Source organism: Lynx rufus, unplaced genomic scaffold (assembly GCF_022079265.1).
Source record: "Lynx rufus isolate CCGP_SWC_20201006 ecotype Redwood Valley unplaced genomic scaffold, mLynRuf1.p SCAF_5, whole genome shotgun sequence".
Lineage (NCBI taxonomy): Eukaryota > Metazoa > Chordata > Mammalia > Carnivora > Felidae > Lynx > Lynx rufus.
The window spans coordinates 155584913-155593482 of record NW_025814867.1 but is presented as its reverse complement, the minus strand read 5'-3'; positions in this window follow the sequence as shown (position 1 = coordinate 155593482).

Sequence of the window (8570 nt, the reverse complement as noted above, 5' to 3'; positions counted from 1 at the left end):
CCTGTTGGCTGCAGCCAGAGCTCCGTGGGTGGAGCTCTTTCCAGTTTTTTCCCTTTTTTCGGGGGATACGCCTTAGCGTCTACGTCATGCCTGACAGCCAGGCCGGAGTGGGAGCCAGCAGAGAAAGTTCCGGCCGGAGCCCTGCTGACCCACAGCCACAGAAACAGGCAGGAGAACGTGCCACGGCTGAGGCGGGCCGCTCCTCCTGGCGGCTTGGGCCCGAAGAAGCAAGTGCGGGGTGTGCGTGTCGGGGGCTAGTGAAGGAGGGGGCCCGCGCCTGCGCCCACGTGTCCCGGACAGCGCCACGGGGACAGCTCCTTCTCTTGTAGGTTCTTTTGTGTTTGATGCGGCTGGATTTTAACATTTTAAAACGTATCATAGAAGATGTACCAACATTACGGGACATTTGGAACAAGGAGTGTCATGAACCAGTTGATGACTTAAATGCCAAGTTGGCCACGAAAACCGTGAACGCTTGGGTCCCTCTTCTAACTGCGGGGGTGGGGGTGGGGTTCAGATGCTCGCAGAAGTCTGACTTCTCCACCTCGCACCTGGAGAATCTGCCCGCGGCGGCACAGGGAGTACGAGCCAGGGACGGGTGTGCAAACCTTCACCCCGTCACCGGCCCTGGAGGAAGTTCCAGGTACCGGCCTCCGCCCCCAAGGTCTGACTGGCTGCGAGATGCCCCGAAGGGCAACCGGGGGTTGGTGCGTGTGTGTGTGTGAGGACCACGCCCTCCAGGCGGGCAGATGCGGATTCCTGGTCAGGTCCCCAGCAGCCGGGAGGCACGGGGTCTCACCAGTGGCACAGAGACAGAGCCATGGCCGACAAGCACAGGGCGTCTGCTGCCTAATCTGAGACACGGGCTTCAGATAGATTACTTTCGACAACCTACCCGTTGGACCCCCTTCTCCCCACCAGAGGGAAAGCTTGCCGCCATGGTGATGGTTTCTGGCACGACGTTCCCTGCATCCGCACGGGTGGCCGGCTGAGCTGAGGGCGCGGAGAGCCGCGGCCGGCTGGACTGCTCCTGTGTCACTTCCAGAAGCGTCCCAGGTCACCTGTCCCTTCTGGGGTGCCTACGTGCTCTGAAGTTTCCCCCAAATTTCTTACTTGCACCCTGGAAGCTCCCACCCTCCTGCTTTCCTTGGTCGGGTGGGGGCAGCGAGGGGGGCTGCAGACGAGCCGAGCTCCCCGGTCTCCCCGTGGTGCCCACGGCGGCCGATAGTGGTTGCCAACACAGTCCTGGAGGCACCGGAGGAAAAGGCAAGAAAGGGGAAGGGACAGAAGCCATCGCTGCCCGAGGGTCCAGAGAGCTCACACCCAGAGGGCCTTCTTTTTTTTTTTTTCTTTTAATCTTTTTAAGATTTATTTATTTTTGAGAGAGAGAGAGAGAGAGAGAGCTTGAGTGGGGGAGGGACAGAGAGAGAGGGAGACCCAGAAGCTGAACCAGGCTCTGAGCGGTCAGCCCAGAGCCCGCCGCGGGGCTCGAACTCACGAACCGCGAGATCGTGACCTGAGCCGAAGTCAGACGCTTCACCGACGGAGCCCCCCAGGCGCTCCCAGAGAGCCTTCTTCAAAGGAGACCTAGAAACTTCCCAGGCCTGGCCGCCAGGTGGGGCTCTGGGGAAGGCAGCCCACTCATGCCTCCTGGTCACTGGAAAATTCCAGAATCTTTTCCAGCCCCCGGCAGCTGCCTCCTGGCCTGACCCGAGTGACGCATCTCACCTTCCTCCCGGCTTCGTCACCGGGCTGCTGGCTGCCAGACCAGCTTCAGAGCTGTGCACCACGGCCACACCTGCCAGCCCCCACCATGACTCAGAGCCCGTAGGCGAGATCCCAGCGCCCGAGTCCTTCCCATCCCCCAAGGGAGTCGGGCCTGCGGCTGCACTCAGTCCCAGGGCTCCCCGGCCTCAGGCAGAGGCCCTCCGTGGGCCCCTGTAGGGGGGGCTGGGAGGCCCCTTATCTTCCTGGCAGGGGGACTCGGTTGTCCACTCCCACACGCTCTCACACCCCCAAGACGGGAGCCGTTGCCAAGAGCCGTCGCCAATCACCCAGAGGGTGGTTGAGGAAAATAACCTTCAGAATGACTTTAAAACAAATTTGTTTATATTCAAGTTAGTTCACATGCAGTGTAGCCTTGGTTTCAGAGTAGAGCCCAGTGATTCATCTCTTACATAGGACACCCCCCACCCCCACCCAGTGCTCATCCCGACAAGCGCCTCCTTCGTGCCTGTCACCCATCTAGCCCGTCCCCCACCCACCTCCCCTCCAGCCACCCACAGTTTGTTCTCTGTATTTCATTCAAAACCACTTTTTTCAAGTTCTCTTTGGTTTGGGCACCTGGGTGGCTCAGTCGGTTAAGTGCCCGACTTTGGCCTCAGGTCAGGATCTCACATTTCGTGGGGTCGAGCCCTGCATGGGGCTCTGTGCTGACAGCTCGGAGCCTGGAGCCTGCTTCGGATTCTGGGTCCCCCTCTCTCTCTGCTTCTCCCCTGCTCACGCTCTGTCTCTCTTAAAGTAATCAATAAACATTAAAAGAAACACATAAATAAAGTTTTCTTTGGTTTACGTGGTCAGAAACGCTATGATTTCAGAATCATTCTTATCGGTCTGCTTTAATTGAAGTTTTTATTTTATTTTATTTTTTATTTTTTATTTTATATTTTATTTTATTTTTATTTATTTTATTTTATTTTATTGAGATAATGATAGAATCACATGCCGTCATAGGAAGAGTGCAGAGAGGGGTCTCCTATGAACTGCCCAGTTTTCCCCTAAGGATAACGTTGCAAGACTACAGTCCAGCAGCACAAGCAGGTTATCGACAGTGTTAAGATCCCCTGATCTTATCCAGATTTCTTCTGTCTTTTCTTTTTTTAAAAATGTATTTAATTATTTTGAGAGACAGAGGGAGAGAGACAGTGGAGGGAGGAGGAGGAGGGGAGAGAGAGAGAGAGGGGAAGAGAGAGAGAGAATCCCAAGCAGGCTCTGTGCTGACAGTGCAGGGTCTCGAACCCACGAACCATGAGATCGTGACCCGAGCCGCAATCAAGAGTTGGACGCTCAACGGATTGAGCCGCCCAGGCACCCCCAGACTTCTCCAGTCTTATTGATACTCAGTGTGTGTCTCCATGTGTCTCTGTGTATCTGTGTCTATATGTGTGTGTGGTGTGTGTGTGTTACCGTATGTATCTGCATGGTGTTGTTTGTAATTGTGCATATGTGTGCAGTGAGTGTGCATCTGCCTATGGGGTGTGTGTGTGTAAACGTATACGTATTTGTGTACGCGGTGTGTGTGTGTACGTAGCTCTGGATACCGTGTAGGGCGTGTGGGGGTTCGTGTGTCCCCCACCGCAGGGACGATACTGAGCAGCTCCATGGCCACAAAGATCCCCCCATTTATTTACTTTTACTTTTTAAATTTTGTTTTAATGTTTATTTATTTCTGAGACAGAGAGAGACAGAGCACGAGTGGGGGAGGGGCAGAGAGCGAGGGAGACACAGAATCCGAAGCAGGTTCTGGGCTCTGAGCCGTCAGCACGGAGCCCGACGCGGGGCTCGAACCCACGGACCGCGAGATCATGACCTGAGCCGAAGTCGGCCGCTCAACGGACTGAGCCACCCGGGCGCCCCAAAGCTCCCCCCATTTATTTTATTTTATTTTTTTCAACTTTTTTTTATTTATTTTTGGGACAGAGAGAGACAGAGCATGAACGGGGGAGGGGCAGAGAGAGAGGGAGACACAGAATCGAAACAGGCTCCAGGCTCTGAGCCATCAGCCCAGAGCCCGACGCGGGGCTCGAACTCACGGACCGCGAGATCGTGACCTGGCTGAAGTCGGACGCCTAACCGACTGCGCCACCCAGGCGCCCCAAAGCTCCCCCCATTTAAACCGCACTGAACCCCCTCACGAATCCTCCACACTTACCCTTGTTCTAAGCCCCGGCAAGCCCTGGTCTCCCTCCTGAAGAATGGCTCACGGCTCTCGCGTCGTGGAACCAAACGGCCTGCGTCTCTCAGGTTGCTGGGTGAGACCGTACGTGCACAGTGCGGGCTTTTAAGAAGCTGCACGCTCTCTCCCAGCGTGGCCCCGACGTTTTACATCCCCACCAGGAACGTGGGAGGGCTCCAGTTTTCCCAGCCCTTGTCGGCATCTGGTGCTGCGACAGCTTCTCATTTCAGCCATTCTGGTAGGTGAGTGGTGATATCTCACTACGGTTTTTAGTCTGTACTCCCCCAGGGGCTGATGAAAACTCAGGCTTTGATCTGAGAACTCTCCTCGTTTCCCGTGTAAGTTGATGCGACAGAATTCCCTCTCAGCGCTGCCTTAGCCAGAGTCCCGCACACTTTGATATGTCACGTATTCATTTTCATTCGGTTTGTGCACTTCTAAATTGCTTTCGAAACTTCCTTGTTGACCTAAGGATTATTGAGTAGTGTGTGATTTAACTTCCACATGTTTAGAGATTTCCCTGTCTGCTGTCGATTTCTCATCTGATCCCGTTATGGTCAGAGAACGTACCCTGTGTGATTTTTTTTAAAAAGTTCTTTTAGATTTGTTGGCATTTGTCTCACGACCCAGTATGTGGTCCTCCTTGGTGAACGTACGTGGACAAAAACAGTGTGCACCTTGCTATTGTGGGGCTGTGTGTCCTGTAAATACCAGCTGGTCCTGTGAGTGGGGTGTGGCTCCGATCCCCTCGTCTCTGCTGATTTCCTGACCAGTAGTTCTGTGAGTGGCTGGGAGGGCATCTTGGGGGTCCCCTATGATAACTGTGGGTAATCTAGTTCCCTTTTCTCCTCTATCAGTGTTTGCTTCATCTGTTGGTGCTGTTTCATCGTAAGAACTAATACATTTTGAGGTCTTAAAATGCAAAATGATGGGGGTTTTTTAATGTTTATTTTTGAGGCAGAGAGAGACAGAGCATGAATGGGGGAAGGGCAGAGACAGAGAGGGAGACCCAGGATCCGAAGCAGGCTCCAGGCTCCGAGCTGGCAGCACAGAGCCGGACGCGGGGGTCGAACCCACGGACCGCAAGATCGTGACCTGAGCCGAAGTCGGACGCTCAACCGACGGAGCCACCCAGGCGCCCCTAAAACGCAAAATGATGTTTTAAAGCGACATGAGTGTCATAAAATTTTCAAGAATGCACATACCACATGTTTTTTTTTTGAACCACCGTCACCTTCCTCTTCTCGCCATCCTGGGTACCGACTCTGGTCGGGGAGGCCAGGACCGTGGGTCTCAGAAACTGACTTTCCCCTTTGACATGTTTTGGAAATTTGTTTTCATTACCTCCTCATGTGGAAAGACGAAAAACAGGAAGGGCAGACTTTCAAGGCAAGTCTAATCTTTCCGCTGACACACTTAGGAACCATGATGCCCCATGATGCCCCCTTTTAGAAGCAGGGATTTAAAAATAGAATGTCACTAGGGGTGCCTGGGTGGCTCGGTGGGCGGAGCATCCAACTCTCGATTTCAGCTCAGGTCGTGATCCTGGGGTCATTAGATCGAGCCCCCTTTTGCGCTCCGGGCTGAGTGTGGAGTCTGCTTAAGATTCTCTCTCCCTCTCTCTGTCCTTTGCCCCTCTCCCCCACTTGCAGTCTCTGTCTCTCTCTAAAAAAAGAAACAAAAAAATAGAATGTCACAGAGGAGCTTGTGGATATGAAGCTATTCCCCGCCTCCTGTGTTCAGGGTGAGTTGCACACGAGACCTCTGGGCTGAGTTTGGCCCCAAGCTCGATAACTCCCCGCCATCTTTCTTGCTATTGAAGAAAGTATCCAAGGATGTGGGGAGAGAGGAAAATATGGGGAGAATCTTGGATGGCCTCTCATTTATATTTTAAAAATAAAGTCACTCCTGTCAACGTTGCTGGTCATACCGTAGAGAGGGCTGCTGACCAACCCGCGCTGGCTCACCCTTTACGCGGTTGTGTCTGGGAGTGTGACTGGCACCTGACGTCAGCCGGCTTCCGGGGGCGTCCCAGTGGCTGCCATCGGAGCAGTGAGGCCGCCTTGTGGAGCACAAACATCGCCCGAGGGCGGGCTCCAGCCTTCACCACCTTGGCCTAACCACGGAGCTCAGGCGGTTTCTTCATCTCACCCCTACCCCCCAGAGCCCTCCCCGATCACCCACCTGGGCTAAATCTTAGGGTTGTCAGGAAGAGGAAACAGGATCCCGGCTGGGGGAGATTGTTTCTGTGGTTTGGTTTTGCATAAACTTCCAGTAACAACTGTAATGATAAAAGTCATAAAACGTTTTTGGTTTTGTCTCCAGCAGGTGTGAGGTTTGCACAGAAGCTGGAACCCTGACAACTAGCTCAGAGGGATGCCAGGCTGTCATCAGGGCCGCTGTGCCCCGCAGGGACATGAGGACCAGGCGAGGACACAACCAACGAGCTAGGACTTGGTCTAAGAGGCACAATCCTTTATACATCATAATCCAAGCATCACCGTGTGACCAGACCCGCCCGAGCTGTAGGACCCAGCCCTCGGTAACCACGTTTAGAAGAAGCAAATAACCAAGGGAAGATGAATAAAAGGTATAAACAGGAAGTAAAGTTTTTTGGGGATCTTCAGACCAACCCCAGGGCCTTTGCCCAGTAAAAGAGTCTCCCTGTCCATCAGGTGAGACTAGAGGACGCTCTGGCCCCTTCTTTGTTTTGCCTTCATCTCTGGGATGTTTATTTATTTTTTTAATTTTTAAAAATTTTTTTTTTTTCAACGTTTTTATTTATTTTTGGGACAGAGAGAGACAGAGCATGAACAGGGGAGGGGCAGAGAGAGAGGGAGACACAGAATCGGAAACAGGCTCCAGGCTCTGAGCCATCAGCCCAGAGCCTGACGCGGGGCTCGAACTCACGGACTGCGAGATCGTGACCTGGCTGAAGTCGGACGCTTAACCGACTGCGCCACCCAGGCGCCCCTATTTTTTTAATTTTTAAAAAAAAATGTTTATTTGTTTTTGAGAGAGAGAGAGAGAGAGAGAGACAGAGCATGAGCAGGGAAGGGAGAATCCGAAGCAGGTTCTAGGCTCCGAGCTGTCAGCACAGAGCCCGACGCGGGGCTCGAACTCACGAACCGCGAGATCACGACCGAAGTCGGACGCTCAACCGGCTGAGCCCCCCGGGCGTCCCTATCTTTTAAATAGCGTAGCACTATGGGCCTCAGAACAGAACAGGGACCTGAACTGCCGTCACCGGGAAGCTCCCAATAATAGTAATTCACGTGCAATGCCTCTTGTTCCTTGCTCAGCGGGAGAAGGGACTGTTCACCAACAGTGCAGGCCAGATGGAAAATCCCCACGTGTGAAATAGAAAACCGACCCGCACGCCTGTGTCTGGGGTCGACACGGCTGAAGCTGACCAAAGGGCCGTATCACAGGGCTCCTTTGGGGGCTGGTCGGGGGAATATAGTGGATCCCGGGGACCAGCCAGCACTCTGGTCAGAGAGGTGGAGCACTGAGCCCGAAGAGGCAGATTCCAGCCTGCAGGAAGGAGGAAGGGGTGCCGTCAGCACCACATGAGGGGCGGGCCGGGTTCCTCACCACGGGGACGGAGTTGCCGATGGATGGGGGGATGTTCAGAGGCCACACTTCGCCCATATTCCCCGGCACCGGGCAGAGGAACCAGCGGATGAATTCCAGACTCACCTGCTGGGAGGAGCCGGGCTTTGCTCAGCCCCGGCTGGTGCTGAGCCGCGCGGGGGAGGTTCAGCTTGGCACAGCCCGGATGCTGGAGGCGCTGGCTTGCTGGTAACAGACTTGGCATCGGCTCCCTCGTCGCTCGCTGCTAGTTTTAAATGCCTAGGAGGGCATGGTTGGGGCCCAATATTGGCTTTTGGAGACCTGATCCACGGAAGGGGGCGCTGAGCCCTGACGTTTCGTCTCGGAGCGTGCACGGTGGTGACGGGGAGCGGGGCCACGTCAGGGAGTGCCAGTTGTGCAAAATTGTCAAATTTTGCTTCTTAAACCAGAAGACGGCGGTTGGGTGAATGGACGCCTCCGTCCAGGGCGAGCGGAAATGAACATCGCCTGGGTGGAAGTCGGCGTGCGGTGCTGTGTATCCGGAGCCTTAGGAAGAACACGCTCCCAGGCCCAGTAAATGTACTTTGGGGGCTGCCCCAAGGAAACCGTCCTAAGCACAGAAAAAATCATCTCGCATGAAGACGATCGTGAAGGAAATCCCAGTAATCGTGAAGAATCGCAAATAACCCAGAATTGACCCATGATGTAAAAATCATCAATGAAGTGTGGCTATGGCGGGTCTGAGGAAGCACCATGGAACCGTCAGCAGCTTACCGTATGGAATTCGCAGTAACATGGAGAATGTTCTGGTCACACCAAAAATAACATGGCAAAGAGGGTGAAGAACAACTCAGTAGGGAAAAGAAAGGAGAAACAGCAGGGGGCAAGATGGCGAGTCACATCGGGATTCTGCTTTTCCTTGTCAGCGAACTGTTTCTGTAATGAGCGTAACCGACTTTATACTCGAAAATACTGTGTTCGTATGAGTCGCATGTAAAGATTTCACTCTCCTCCAAAAGGAAGGGGAGTGTTGCCCTGACCC